The sequence below is a fragment of the Corvus kubaryi genome, unplaced genomic scaffold, assembly GCF_017639235.1.
Source record: "Corvus kubaryi isolate FWS band 111438036 unplaced genomic scaffold, C.kubaryi_AGA036_p1.0 37232, whole genome shotgun sequence".
Classification (NCBI taxonomy): Eukaryota; Metazoa; Chordata; class Aves; order Passeriformes; family Corvidae; genus Corvus; species Corvus kubaryi.
In genome coordinates, this window is record NW_024581066.1 from 1,755,561 (window position 1) to 1,771,661 (window position 16,101).

Below are 16,101 nucleotides of genomic sequence, written 5' to 3' on the forward strand. Positions count from 1 at the left end.
GATAGCGACCGAGTGATGATCTCTGGCTCTGCCTCTTCTGCTGGGTGCGAAGGTCCTGCTGCATCCTCGTCAGTCACTATGCGGACTGATTTGCTTTTTGATTTCTTCCTCTGCACGGGGGCAACTGCAATCGGTTTAGGCTGTTCTGGTTCAGTGATGGTTTGCATGGGGACGCTGACAGTGCTTTTGGTTCCTTTCTCCTCTGAGTCAGTCTGCGTAGACATGGACGCTGTTGTTTTACATTTGGTTCCTTTCTCCTCTGTGACAGTCTGTGTAGAGATGGACACGGTTGCTTTGCTCTTGGTTCCTTTCTCCTCTGTGACGGTCTGCGTGGAAATGGATGCGGTTGCTTTGCTCTTGGTTCCTTTCTCCTCTGTGACGGTCTGCGTAGAAATGGATGCGGTTGCTTTGCTTTTGGCTCCTTTCTGTGTGACAGTCTGTGTAGACATGGTATTTGCTGCTTTGCTCCTTTTTACCTCCTCCTCAAGCAGACGTTGCACCACACTAAGTAGTGTTTTGTTTCTAAGCATGGTGTACACAATGCAGGCCATAGAGAAAAAAGAGAAGAGAACTGACAAGAAGATTATACCATCCTTAACATCCAGAGGGAACTCAATTTTTTCAAAAACTGCTGTGCCTGGCCTGAAAGGCTGGAAGAAACCACTCTCTACTCCTCCCACCAGGGGCTGGCTGTGATTGTTGAAGAGGTCCCAGACATAGGAGCCCAGACTAGGACAGCCAAACAAAATTGAGTATATATTCCGAATGGTATTCATCGCCTCGCAGGTTATTATGCTATAGACATAATAAACCAATAAAGCAATTCTCATACCATTCCCTGGTTTTAACAGGAGTAATACAACAGGCAGGTAGTTCCCCATGTGAGGAAAAATATAGAGAGCAAGATACAGTACCCATGCAGACCAGCTGAGCACCATGGTGAATAGATTTCTGTTTATACAAAATTGTAATTCTGACTTTTTCTCAGAGCAAGCCCCACATTGGGCGCCAAATTATGTACTAGTTTGAAAACAAACCAGTGGGAGGCACTAAGTCAGAATAACAATTTAATGGAAATTAAAGAAAAGGGGAAAAAAAAGGTAAAAGAAAACACTGTCAAACTGACAGAGTCAAGGTACAACCTGACACCCTGTTAGGCAGGGTGGTGGTAGCAGTCTGGTAGAATGGTGGCTGCAGTCCTCTGAAGCGGTGATCCTGTAGTAAAACAGTCTGCTCTTCCTCAGGAAGTCCAATGGTGGCTGTGTAGCTCCTGTCCTCTGGAAATCCAGTGGGAAGCCGGTGTCTCTGGTGTTCAGCCTCAGCTTATATCCACGATGGGATGCTTGGTTCCTCCCTCTGGGCGGAGCATCTCACAATGGGGTAACGAGTCATGAGGCCAAGTGTTGATTAGGCTCATTAACAGGAGAATAGTCCGGAGGGAGTTATCTCTGAGTCAGGCGGCAGGACAATGATGGGCAATTAACAGAAAGATAGTCTGGGGGGAGGAGGCAAGGAAACACTGCCCCACCTGGTTTCAACGGCTCCTGAGGATGGTAATAGAATACACTGCAACCCAGGACAGTCACCATCCCTGGAGTATTTAAAAGACATGTGGATGTGGCACTCAGGGACATGGGTTAGTGGTAAACACAGCGGTGCTGCATTAATGGTTGGACTCAATGATCTTAGAGATCCTTCCCAACCTAAATGGTTCTATGATTCTAAATGAAAATAAGTTGGTTTTTTATACCCAGAGAGTGGATTATGGATTTAAAGGGACTTTTCCAAATGTCTATTATATGAAAATAGAAACCACAGAATAATGGTGTCTCTGTAGAAGACATTTTGTTTTCATTGTAGTTTTATATTTAGAGAAAGCAGCTAGTATATTCCATCCCAGGAGGCCTTTCCTCAAAACTTGCTGCAAGTATCCTACGTCATAAGAAATTTAACTTGGGATGTTGGGATTTTTTTTTCATTCATACCTTGAGGCAAAAGAGATTGGAACAGCTGTCTTTCATATTTCACCATTGTACATCTGTGTTTCAATTACTGTTTTCTCTAAATTTCCCTTTAGCAGGATTTAGATTACCAAACAAGATTTATGGCTTCACTATGCAAAAAAAATCAAGACCCAGAAGTCTCTATTTATACTGATGCTCAGCCTGGTGTGTTTCTACGAAACAGCACAACTAAATTCAGTCTGGGACCTCAGACTTACAATTTATGTGGGCAGGAAGGAACATCTATGTTAAGGGAAAAAACTGCTGAGAGAGGGAGGAGAAAGCAATACATGAAACAGGGTATCTTAAATAAATAAATCCTAAGCTCTGCACTTTTTTGTCTCCTCCTTTCTGGTTCTTGCTGTTGCTCATTTGGGCAATCACTTTATGGCATGTATTTGGTGCAAGTGTCCCTTTGGCTCTAGGATGTGTCAGGAAAGTGGCTATCCCGCAATATAACCAGCAGGGATCAATACTGTGACAAACTGTTTTACTGTGAATGGAGTTGATAAAACATAACCAATAAACTTCACTGAAAGGCTGACAGGGCTGACCATCACTAAATTCAGAGGAGCCTTGGACTTAGCAAGAATCTTTTTGCTTGACAAGTGCTCTAATTAATGATTAAAGGAAACAAGGAGGCTCAGCACATGAAGCAGAGTGGGAGGAAACTGCTGGCATGATTAACAGCTGGTAAAAACATGGATTTGAAATAATTGCACCATTCTCCATGTCCATGGCCTCTTTTTAATCATTCTGTACAGTTCTTTTGATGACTGAAAGAGAAGAGGCTAACTCGCTGGCTAGCCTGAGATCTGTAGGAATCTGTTTTGTGGCCTCTGATCAAGGGAAAGCAGTTCTCTAATGATTGTAGCAGCAAACAAGTATCACTCACTACCATGTCAGGTCAGAGATTTACAGTCCATGCCGGTAGGATAGTTAAAATTCTCTGTAGGATACAAGCTCAAAAATGGCAAAGCTGGGCCTCATTTTATAGATTCAAGAGTGAAACTCAAAATAAACTTGCATTTCTGACTACAAACGGGTCCCTGCAGGCATGTAGAGGATCTTGTGTGACTGTAATTTGACTGCAGATGGAAAGTTACAGGCTTACTTTTTTCTGATGTAAATTTTATTTGCCAAAACATAGTTTTCATTTTAAACACCCCTCCTGAAATGCCCTTTTTGGTGAATCTTGGCACATACCTCTGCATTCAAATGGGTTTCTCAGCCTGTCAGATGCTACTGGCAGGACAGTGATTTGTCTGTGGACTTTATTCATTCTCCTGTGATTATTTATCAGCCAACAGCCACCTCAAAACTTCCTATAAACCTCAGCAAACCATGACATTGACTTCACCTCTCAAGTGAAATTTCTGAATAAACGTGTCCTCATGGCTTGTCCAGGAGTTTAAGACAATACTGGAGAATGACATGCAGAAAGAGGAGGCAGTGCAGAGCATGGTGAAATTGACACATAACACTCAAAAACCCGTGCTATGTTCAGATATTAAGGCTAATACTAAGACTTTTCTACTCTAAAGGTGGAAGGCTTTTCATAAAACACATGGCAAGAGAAAAACCCTGCAGGACTGCCGGGAACAGGTGTTTGTGCTCCACAGTGGAGAGAAGCTGGAAAGAAAGAGAAAATGAAAGGCTAGAGGAGTGAAAAGTAAGGAAAAATAGGAGGAAAAAAAAGAGATGTGGAGAACTAGAACAAATAAAAAGGGCAGTACAGATCCTTAAGAAAAAGATGGAGGAGGTATTAAAAAGGAAAACAGCCAGTAGAATTTTCCATGAGGAAAACGGAGTTATTTCCTGGTTCTTTCAAAAAATGGAACCTCAATAAGCAAAGTTGCTCAGAATCTCGATTTTTGTATCTCAGCCAAAACAAAGAGAAAAATTAGAAGCTGTGACAAAAATCAGGTACAGGAAGCCAAAAATCTGAAAGAAGCTTAGTTTTACAGAAACTGAAGTGAAATGAAATGTGCAAATATGCTTTCTATTAAATCAGCTTGAAGGAAATCACACACACCAATGGTGCAAAAATGACAGCCAGGGACTTGGGAATAGAGCTAGAAGTAGAGAAATGGTAGTCATAATCAGCTGGTCCAAACAATTATTTACTGTTATTTCCCTCCAAAGTGTTGTTTTTCTTGAACATTAAAGGTCCAAAGCATATCAGATTTATTACAAACTACAGTTAATTAATTTAGCACCCCTGCTAGAGAAACCAGCCCATTTTCCTCTGTGTCAGGTAGTCTCTCCAGTAGCATACTCAGTCTTGGCATGCTGCCTGGGCATTCCGTAGCCTCTTGGAAATGTAAGACAGGTGCTGCTCTAGGTGGAATCTGTTGATCTTATCTGTGTGTAAATAAGTGAAACATCAGAGGCAACAAATGAGCCAAGAATGAAGCTGTGCTTGATGAAGTCATACCTGGGCATCTTTAGAATCTCTTGCAAACTGTATTCAACTAAGAATGGAAATGTGGATACTGAACTGCTGCAGTTGCAGTGTTTGGCAATTTGCAAATCTCAGCCACGTTTGTTCTTCCCGTACACATAAATACTATTGGATAAGAGATGGGAGAGAGATCCTATAGTAGAATCTCCATTATCAAAGGTGAGATGAGAAGCCTGTATATGTGCTACTGGGTGCACCTGAGGCTAGAGTAAAATAAACACCATGTCTGTATCCAGTGCAGGGCTGAATTCAGTTGAGCCTGGTATCTGGCTGTATCAAAGTTAGGTTGGTTCTTGCTGTCACACTAGCATTCCCTAGTCTTCCAGAGAGGCTTCAATAATCCAGCAGAGTGCTAGCCTGGATCTGGTCTGCAGCTGCACCATGGTTTGAACAAACGAGCACAGAGCTGCAGTGCACAGGCAGTGGTTCTGCACAGCATTAACTCAGATCCAGCTTGCACAGAGCTGCTGTGCACAGCTGCACTCAGTCTCACTGCTTGTGGCTCTGAAGTTGTTCCTGTGCACTATTCCTGTCAGCCCACCTGGTCCTGCCAGTGTGGCACGGGCACTGAGGGACTTTGAATCTAAGCTTTACAGTGGGGGCTCCATGCAACACGAATTAGCTGTGTGATTTCCAAGCCTCTAAGTGATGTGTCATTGTTCTCCACCTAGGCAATAATACAAAGTGTATCAGAGCCAACTCCCTCTGCAGCCATACCTGAGATAAACCACAATCTGAATAATCCAATCCCAGAAAACAGAGAGGTGACTGCATAGTCATGTCCATGGTACTAGTTTCTCCAAATTACAGCTCTGCAAAGCTAGGATGAGTATGGAGGTGCAGGAGAAGAAAGACTGCAAAAGTCTCTTGAACCGAACATGGAAAAGTGCTTGTCTTCTACACTGTCATGATAAATCAGATACTTGGCTTTAAGTATTCTCAGGGGAAAAGTAGGATGAGCTTCTTAAATCAGCTGGAATATATATGCAGGAGAGGCAGCTAAATGAAAAACCCCTCGAAGGGAATCCCGGGTACTCAAATATTTAGAGAGAACCAAAGCAGGTTTCATTTGCCTCCTGGATATAGTCACCTCCCTGGGAGAACATGGAAAACTGCGGGGGATAGCAGTAATCTGAAACATTCCCCTTCTTGCCTAACAAGGGAAAAAGGAAAATTCCATTCAAATGAATATGTAACCAACCACTAAAATCAGCTCTCTTTGTCATTCTAAAGCGTTTGAAGGAGAGCTGTATTTTCACTGTGACAGCATTTAGAGATTATCCTAATTCTCTAATGGGTAAAGGACACCTGAAGAACAGTGTCCCTGCCCCTAGAATTACTTATTTCTTTTTTTATCCCTTTGATATCCTGAAGAAAGGACACAAAGATTTTACTGCAATTAAGCAAGAGGGAGACAGTGTTTTTAATAGAAGTAACTAATATATGCCCCTGGAATTGTGTGAATTTATGCCAAAGGAATTTTATACCTTCCTCTGACTTATCTGGTGGTGGCAAATGCCTGTGTGTGTGTGACCAAGGCCATTAAGATCAGTAGGCACACTGTTCTGGAGTTCAGTGAGAATGGGGCACGAGCCTTCATTAACCTGCTCTAATGCAGCAGTGCCACATTTCTAAGATGTCTTCCTGAAGCAATATTCCATGAGCCACAACCTCTCACTCTGTCTCAGTTTACTCATATTTAAAAATGAAAATACTGGCTCTAGCCTATCTCACCGGGGTTTCTGAGCCTGAATTAGCAATTATGAACTGTTACACAATCTCTGGAGAGCTGGCAGAGCACAGTATTATAATCAGTTTTCTGCTGTCTTAAATATTGGGTTTGTGCAAGTCAGTGTGTGTATATTCTGTTGCCCTGTTTTGAGGAGACAAAAGGGACAAGAACAAGTCAGATACCGTTTCAGAAATTCTTCTTTATTACTATATAATGAAGGGTAAAGGCACATTGATTCTTTTGACACATTCTTCTGGTTCCCATGTGCTAATACAGTTGAGGCTTAGAGACTATAATTTTGATTGATACCTCTGTGCCAGTACTTCCTTTCCATGAAGAATCAATTGTTCTACTTAACATGAAGCAATAGCCAATGTGAGCCCAACATTTCATGTTTGTGGATAAGTTTGTTAATGTTTATTAACATTCAGAATGAATGTTAATAAAAAAGTTCTGGTTAAAAGTCCCCAGCTTCAGTGAATACCCATTTCCTTCGTTATGTTCATGGCAACCAAAACATGACTCAGGAACAGATAGAAAAGTTGAGTATTCCTTGAAGGGTGCAAAAGTCAAGTATGTTCTGAGGGCTGGCAGGATTGGACCAGAGATACTAGTTGCAAGATTCCTACTGATCAGTATCTACTTCATCTTGCTGCAAAGGCTTCTGGAAGCTTCAGATTTTCTGGGGAGGTCAGATAAATTTTATTTTCCTAGTCTGTGTGATGGTGATGAGGGGAGCCACTAATCATCCCTCCTGGATAGCCAACTGCCTTCACAGCAAGGTTCTGTGCACTGGGATCGTAGCCAGCCATGGTCAGCATGAAACAGGTTTCAGATCACCAAGGTTAAGAGGTACAGTAAGCAATAGGCTAATCATGGTTCTTTAATAGGAAAAGCATCATGTGGTACCCAGTCCCATAGCAGTTCTCTCTCCATCCGGCCTGGAAGCTTCAGCTCCTTATAAAAGCTCTGGAAGAAAAATCTTGCCTGCCATCTAATGTGACAGTGACACTGATACAAATGTAGACTAGGTTGTCCATCTGCAGCTTCTCTGATTTATACATATTGCCCTTTTTCCTATATCCCACTCAAGCCCTTTTCTCAGAGTAAAACCAAATCCTATTCCGAACCCCTCAAGCAGACAGCCCTCATCATTGGCTGCCTCATGGTCACCAGCAAGGAGGGCATTCTTACATGTCAGTCCCTGATACTGACATTACTCAGTCTTACAGAAAATACTTCACCTTCACAAGTCACTCTGGGTTTTAATGAGCCACATTTATGCAATTCACCAGCATCAAAATCCCTGTTATTATTTCAGCTGTGCCTCTAAGATAAGGCAAGTGGTAAACAGATCCAGTTGGACAGCGGATTTGACTGCAAAAAGTGTGCTTGTTCCTTTGGAATTTTATAGAGCACTTGCTTGATTTGCCCTTTAGAAAAGCTTTGTTCTATTAGAGCTTCCTCTTTCCTGCCCACAGCTTCATGTTGTCTACTGGAAGCAGCTGACAAAAGCATCACGTTCAGTTTTTTCCATAAAGAAAATGCTTGATGTTCTGCTTGTCCTTTATGTTGATCTGCAGCATGCTCCCTTACAAGTGTTTTTTTTTGTGGGTACAGAGGAGAACAGTGACAGAGCGCCCAGCCTGCCACTGTTGATCTACCTGAACTATCTGCAACAAATTATTTACCCACTGAGTCTGAATTTTGTTTCTGAACAGAGAACAGTTTCTCACCCAGAGCTACTCACTGAGTATTCTGTGAAAAAAAAAAAAATTAACAGAAGGACTGTACTGATAGCCATCACTGTTTGGCACTGTAATGTTTGCAATCTAAAATCAGATTGATATGGGCTTGTTCCATGAGGTCATATAGCTTTTGGAAAATAGCTCACGTCTAATATATTCATCTCTCACAAACTAATCATTAGCAAATAATATGAGCATGATTTAACTCTTAATTCGAAATGCAGAATACTCTTTGCACCTCTGATGTGTAAGTTAGGTCAAAGCAGCCACATTCACTGTCCGCTGCCATCTGTCAGGTGGTTTTGTAATGTGGAGTTTTGAAAATAATTATTTTTCTACACTTGTCTTTTAAAAAGGCTGTTCTGTAGTGAGAGATGAGCGACATTAATCTAAATCCTTATTAGTAGATCTTGCATGGTAGAAAGACCTTTGTGAGTGGCTACACTCTAATACCACTCAGCAGAGATTAAGACACTCTTCTTCTGCCAGCTTCTTCATTAATGCTGTTCCCAACATGGGGGGAAGCTCAAGGTAGTGGCATTTCCAAAGCTGCTTTCCCTAGCATGATAGCAGTGCCTTAAAAAAATACACTTTATTGTTATGCACATAATGCTCTTTCTTGTGCAGAAAGATGTTGAAAGCCGCTAGAGATTTTGTTTTCTGATCCGATTAATCTAATTAGAGTGAATTCTTGGAAAAGAAAGGCTTCCAACATTGATACTCAGATGGAGATTTCTGAAAGATGGGACTGTTTGTAAATAGACTCCGATTTTTCTGCTGTTGCAAAGTATTTTGAATGGTTTTGGTGCACTTGAAGCATTTTCTGTTCTATTCTCAATTTAGCACAGTTGCATTCACAACCCTCTGCATATTATTAATGATAATTATCAAATTAAGCAATACTACACTATGTAGCCAGAAAATGTTTGGGAGATGTTCCTCTTCCTTGTGCACAGATTAATCCCAGCAAGAAGCAGGATGACTAAAGCACAGCAAAGCTTGCTCTTCACCTAATAACTACAGTGTGAAAGAGTGTCCCAGAAGTCCTTCTGGGAGATGGGAGTCCAGGAATAGTATCAATTCCAAATGCTTTGAGACTAAATTCATAAGGATATCACAGTAAGAATTTAGCTGCTTTAAAGGGAAATTTTATTGAGTTTCACCTGTGCATTTCCCTACAGAAGTCTTGACAAATGGGACCTTTCTTCTCCCTCGTCCAGCTGTTTACCTGTTCCTGCTGTGGTGGGATGAGTTGGCATTAGGGGCTGGCTTATCACCTAGAGTTTCCACTGAGCCAGTAAAACTACACTCACTACAAACTTGTTCAGGGGCCAGCAGTAGTCTGCTCCTCAGAAATATCTGTGTTTGAAAAATGAATGAGTTAGAGATAAAAGAGAGTGTGTTAATTCTTCTAAGTAAATTATTTAAACTTGCAACCTGTTTCTATCTTTTCCATATGAAAAATTAATGTACCACGGCCCCTTTTGCATCTTCATGGTAAAAAAAAATAATCTTTTTATAGGTTTATTCCTCTTATGGGCTTTCCACAGCCAGTATCAGTATTTTGGCTATCAATCCTCAGGCCTCTCTCCACCATCCCTCTCCCCACAGGGGACAATTCTGTTAATGAGCATCTAAGTATGAACAGAACAGAGCCCAATAATCTCCAGAACACTGTGTGCAACTGAGAAAGAAAAGCTGAGTCAAAAATGCTGTTCTTAACATTTGCAAAGAATGAAATGAGGATATTTTTTCCATGTGCCACATAGATCTTGCACTTGGCCTTAGACTGATGTTTGCTAAAAATCATGGCCAAAATCTTCAACCTGGGTGCATAAACTGGGCTTTTATTTTCAAATTGATGCAATACCTGAATAAAACCACCCTAATTTTCAGCAGTGCTGAGCAAATGCCCCTCCAATTCATTTCACTGATACTTAAGAAATCTTAGCACCTCTGAAAATCAAATAGTGCTTAAATTTACAGCTCCTCTGTTTGAAAATATCTCCCTGTGTCTCCATCTATTTAAATAGAAAACTGTGAAACCAAGGGCATGCAGTGATCTGGGCAGTTAATAACATTCCTTGCTATATAACCAATCAATGAAGCTCTTGGGAATAATGGCATCAACTTGGATTTCACAGTTTCATGGGAGCATCACTTTCCAACAAAAGCTGGACACATGGCATTAGGGAAACGTGAGTATTGCCCTTCTCATCTTGGAGGAAGGGAAAGAAAGAAAGGAGACAATTCCGATTTCCCTGAATTGGCTTCAGTCATGGCTGAGCAACACCACAGATTTCAGTGACCTGAAATGGCAGACTGCCTGATCTTTCTAGGACAGTCACGCAGAGCTCATCATTGCAAGTAGGAACTGATTCTCCTTTCCCTTGTGACCTGCAATTAGCATCTGTCTGACTCCTGTGTGAAGCATTAACATTTCTAGCCCTGGAAGTGCCTGTGCCCGCACTTGGAGCCTTACTGCATCTGCCATCATCAGTGTAGCTTTCTCTTCCACATCCCCTGTGCGCTGGGTGGCTGTCTGGAAGCAAAGCTGCAGTGTTTGCTCTTTTACAAGACTGCTCTCCTGGGCATTCCCACATCTTTATGGGCCCATGTTTCAGGGCCTTCTGCTTCCCCTCATTATTTATTTATTGCATTTAGCTCCTTATTCGGCTGACGGTGCACTTTCTGTCCTTGTATATCTTGTCCCCTCCAATGTTCCACATACATTTTAAAGACAATTTTATTAAAAAACAAAAGCAGGTGGGTTAAGTAACAGCTTGTGGGGACAAGACCTCAAAGGAAGATTTACCTGAGTTACAATATGAGTTTCACACTGTAGTAGAAGCTGAGGCAGTATTTGGTTTTGTTTCTTTTACATCATTTCTAGCAGAGTATCCCAAGCAAATGCTGCCTAACTGCTGGGCAAGGAGAGATTGAAGGGAAAGCAACCTACAAACTACTTAATGCTTTCTGATATCCACATAATGCTGGCTGATATCCACCAGCCAGAAGGGCAGTAGTGACATATTAAGGTTGACACTGTGAGCTTAATGCAATCATGTATTTAAAGGTTTACTATTTTTTTCTAGGATCCTTAGTGAAATACAGCTGAAAGAACCGATTTGGGCATTTTGGGTGCCAGGTGTAATTTTGCATTAAAAACTGCTGGGGAAAAGTTCTTTTCTCTGTAGAGATGGATAATCTACAATGGCCATCTATTTCGTTCCTTAGTGTCAATAATGTGAAGTGTGTATTGAGCTTTGCTTTGTGAGAAACCCTTTGATGTCTTTGTTAAACATTGTCCTTTGCTATAGCTTTATCTCTAGCAGCAAACCTGGTGTGTTTTGTACAGACAGAATAAACGATTAAAACAACTTATTTTATTGAAGGAGGCCATTGAGATCTGAAAGGAGAATGCTTGTTACAGGCACGGTGGTTTATCTGTCCCGGGGAGAGGCACCTTGCTCCGATCAGACACCCGGTGAAAGGCACAGCGCCGCAGCTCCTCTCCCACGCCCCCTCAGGGTCCATGGGCGGGATTCCCGCGGGAGGCACCTCCCGCCCCTCACCGCGGAGGCGCCGGGACAGCGGCTGCCCCTGGAGGAGCGCTCCGTCCCTGGGCTCCTCACCGGGGCTCCGACCCGCCTCCCGCCGCACTTCCACCATCGCCCCCAGCTTTCCTCCTCTCCTCCCGCAGGGCCCGCTCCTCTTCCAGCGGCCGCACCCGAGCGTTTCCCCGTGCCCGCCCGCGTCCCCTCGGAGGGGCCCCCCGTGGCCGTGCCCCGCCACCTCCCCGCCTCTCCCTCAACCAGCCGGGGGCACCGAGGGACAGGGAAAGCTGTGCCGGGGCTGCGCCCCTGAGGGGCCGCAGCAGCGATGGCAGCGGCGGCGCTGGTGCGGCCCCGGCAGAGGGAGCCGGAGACCGCCCGGCCGGGGAGGCCCCTTGGGCCGCGAGTTCTCTCTCGGGGCAGAACGAGCGGCCTGGCTTTCCCTCGGCCCGGCAGGGCCTCCCGCGCCGGCGGCAGACCAGGGCTCAAGCCCCAGGTGTGTTGAATATGTCTGTGAGGCTTCCTCTGGGGCATCCCGGTGCGGGTGAGGAGCTGCTCGGAATGCCGGAGGTGTCCGCCGCCCGCTCCGCTTGGAGCGATCAGTCGGGCTGCTCTGCAGCTGCAGCTTACGATCTGTAATTCGTATAATTCGATTTGACAGTAATTCCATCGTTGTTATGTTTATTTGCAAGAGATGCCCTGTGATTAGTTCGCTTTCTGCCTGTTGTTTTCCTGCCTTTTCCGATCGTGGTTCCATAACTTCCTGTGCAGTTCCTGGGGTCCGCCGTGCATCGCGGCTCCCGGGGTGCCAGTCCCTCCTTTGTGCCGGGCCCCGGCAGGTTTGGGTCTGCACAGGATCTGCTCATCCTTGCCTAGGTAAAACCACTATAGTCTTACCTGAAACCTCTTATTTCATGGTGATATTACAATGAAACGTGCTTTCAGCTTCCCATCAATTTAGTTTTGTACCCTTTCCCGCCCACGTTTTTTGTTTTAAAACAACTTGCTGTGTTTACCTTCAGATGCTCGTTTAGTTCAAGGAAAGCAGGTAAGTACAGCTTCATTATGTCAGTTTCTAGGAGCTAGATACCAAAAACAATTCAGCACAATGAAGTACAGCACTTTAAGTGCCAAAATGTTTTATTTTTTAATCACTTCTCCCTGGAGCTGAATCTGAAACCTGTATCAAATCCCACTTGTGCTTCTTGAATGGGCTGTAGGAAAAGCGGGGTATATCAACATTACTTCCAGAGGAGTATTTCAAAGACGCTTTGAAATTACTTCCAGGATAGTATTTCCAGAACTGTGATCCACAGGAGAGATCTAATCAGTACGAGATTGTGAGTGGAAGGGTTCATCATCCATCATGTCTCTTTCTACAGCTCAGGTGTTTAATTAGGGAACATTTGAGATATTGTCTAGAGTTCTTTACTGAGCAGAGATGCCTAGAAAGAGAAGAGAGCTTTTATTTCTTCCTTAGTGCATCCTCATTGAAGGAGAAGAGATGAAGGTGTCATCTTGGTATACAACACCTTGTCAGAGAAACTGTGCAGCAAGTGAGATTGTTCTCTTTGCAGCCTCACAACTTTGAAGGTCACATCTCTCTCTATTCCCAGGAATACTCTAATCCTGCAGTTTACTGGGAGAGAGGCACAGTACTTGTTACCTGTGTTATTGAAGCTGTGCCATCATCCAGAAAATAATACATGAGAGAAGAAAATTTGTCTCCCGCATGAGGTACTTCAGTTACCTGGGTGTCCAGAGTTCTGATCCCTGCCTCAGGGAACACATAGTTATTTTACCAACTAATAGTGGACCCTGGAGTAATGCTCAAAACTGAGTGCTGCCTTCTCTCAGGTGCATATTTTAAGTCCTCAGGTGTTCTGTAAAAGCAGACCATTGCCATCAATAGGCAACAGCTGAGTGAAAGCTGTAAGTTGGTAATTTGGGATCTTGATACCTTATGCCTAAGACTCAACTAGGTAGTTGTTTTCCTCTTAAAAAAGTAATCAAAGAAATAATGATCTGATCCTCTTTTTCAAGATTTCCTGTAAATATGGATATTTCTGCATACATCTGAATGGTAAGATGATTTATTTTTTTTTCAGTGATACAAATGGCTGCTATGGAAATAGTAAGATCATTTAAAAAAAATCATGTTTTAATGTCTAAATCATGCCAGTGTGTGAGCACAATGAAAATTTCAGGATGGAGATTTTAAAACTAATGAAAAAATTATGTAAGCATACACATGTGCCAGATATGCAGATAAAAGTTACTGAAAGAACTTCTAAATTTGAATTTGCATATATTAATTTTGTAATTGTATGCACAACAGGCAATTACACAAGAGCTAATAAAATAATAGTAATAATGATTTGTTCTAGGTAATTGAAATTTATGAAGCAGTTTTGTTGTCTAATAAAGCTGTGATGTCTTCAAGTAGAGGTAATGAGAATGATGGAAGTGACTATCATGAATAAACTTAATTAATGTTGCATTTGTCAAACAAAGATAGTAAAATATTTTTTAAAGGTGTCTAATATTGGTATTGTGATTATATAAATGGAAAATTAAGGTAGGAATGCAAGTCACACTTTGATTTGCTTTGCAGTTTAAGTCAGAAATGGGACACTACAGTCTTTCATCTGAACACCCTTTTCTCCTTCTCAGTGAAATCTCAGCTGCTGTTGACAAAAGCCGTGTAAAGTGCTGGTGTGCTTCAGCATTACATCCATGCCTGGGGCATGTTCCCCAGACCAGTGCTGTGTTTAGGTACTTGATTTCTTTTCTTATGCGTGCACCACTGTAACTGTACCTCTTGGTTACTCTTGAGTTCAGGTGTGTATCTGTTACTCTGAAGGAGTGACCTGATTGCTTTGGGATCAGGGCATCTCTGTGCCTTTGAAGAAAGAAAGAAGGAAAATCTCTGAATGTGAAAATGTTTTTGTTTGAGCGTGGCTCACTTTTTAAAATACTGGCTTTGTGCTTAGGGTTTATGTTGAGATTACTTTCTTTATCTTCCGTACCCTAGGATGTATTTAGCACTTGGTAGCAACTCCTTTTCACATGAAAAAAATCAGTGTGATTTTCAAGTGAGGTAAATACCATCCAAATAGAATGGTCCTTACTTTATGTGTTTTGTGGGGGTTTCACCTGGACAGAAGACCTCTGCTGGGAACAGTTTGCTTTTCTTTATGTTCTTGCTTCATTGCAATGTCCATTTCCTAAGGAAGTATGTTTACTGTAGGATAGGATGAGACAGTGGAGAATGGATTCCTTCAGCTCTCTCACTGATTGCATTACTTTTTCTTGCTGCATAAAATTACTGGATTGCAGTGGTATGGATTATTGGTGGTTTGGGGGGATGCAATTAGGAGGAAGAGGGGCAAACTGCTGAAATAAGGTAGTGGAAGAAGTGCCAAGTGAGTCAAATTTTTGTTGAGATGTGGTGTTAGTAGTTGGGAGCTCTGCTGTCAGCAGTGAGTAAGGACTGCTGGGGGCACAAGGGTCATGAGTCAAGGTAACATGTATTGGCAGAATTATGTATCAGTATTTTGAGAACTAGATAGATGGAATTAGGTTCTCTATTTCCCCCCTCTCCAATTCCTTCCTTGCCTCCAGCTGAGCTCCTAATGGAAAAACTGGGGGGAGGGGAAATGGGAAGCAGCAGAAGGATGTTTATTGCTGCTTGATAGGAATGTAAATTAAGTAACTTATGATGTGCATTGAATAAATGTATTTTGGTTCTTTTGTCTTACTTCTTAGCAGAGATTGCTACTCCCAGCCTGCCTCTGCCTTTCACTCACACGTAAGCATGTGTAAATTTGACCTTTTCCCAGGAAAGTGTCACCAAACTTGAGTCTTGTTTTTGAGCATCTTCCCCTTCTAAAGGAACCAGGAGTTTCTCCAGTCAGGCGTGACATGGCAGATCTCCAGCAACACTTCTCATGTTTATGACTACAATGCAATGTGGGAACGATGGGTCTGGTTGCCAAAGCTCTGGGAACCGTTCTTCTTTTTGAAAGTAAGAAGGTGGGATTTTTGAAAATCTGTGAGCAAATGGAATGGTGGTGCTCCTCCACACCCCTTTTTTTGTGGGGGAAATTCTGAAATGTCTGTGGGTGTGGGGCTGACCCATGTTCATTGCCTCCAAATGGGCTCCTCACACAGGGAGTGACCTTTAGTAAAGGTGCCAGAAAGCTTCACAGATGCACTTTTTTTCTGAAATTGCATTTCTGAGTGGAGTGTGAGCTGGTATGAAGCAGGAATGTTCCACATTCTCCTCTAGTAAGAGGAAGGGTTCAATGTTATTTATTACTGGGCATGCTGTATTTGGCAAACGACAGAAAATGGAAGCAAAGGGGTGATGGCCTTAGGTGAGATCAGCTCAGGTCTCTGGTGCTGACGAGCTAAGAGAATAATTGGACTGACACAGGCAGCAAAAATGAGTGATGCTACATGTCATGCCAGTTGACCTTGAAATTTAACCTAGGACATTGCCAATTTAACCTAGGAATGAGGAAGAGTGGCTCAGGTCCTTCTGAAAGCTGAAGGAGCCGTCAAAGAGCTTTCCATAAATATAGATCAGCAGTCTGCG

The 16,101-nt window shown here is 42.7% G+C and overlaps 1 long non-coding RNA gene across 2 annotated transcripts in view; it reads left to right on the forward strand.

The window, feature by feature from the left end:
• The first annotated feature begins 5,838 nt into the window (after positions 1-5,838).
• LOC121662112 overlaps positions 5,839-16,101 on the forward strand; it is a 29,584-nt gene continuing 19,321 nt past the window's right edge. Inside the window, exon 1 of one of the 2 annotated variants that reach the window (XR_006015186.1) lies at positions 5,839-11,997. This is a non-coding gene — a long non-coding RNA (uncharacterized LOC121662112). Of the gene's footprint in view, positions 11,998-12,034; positions 12,378-16,101 lie in introns of those variants that run through there. The other variant, XR_006015187.1, reaches the window with a different exon arrangement.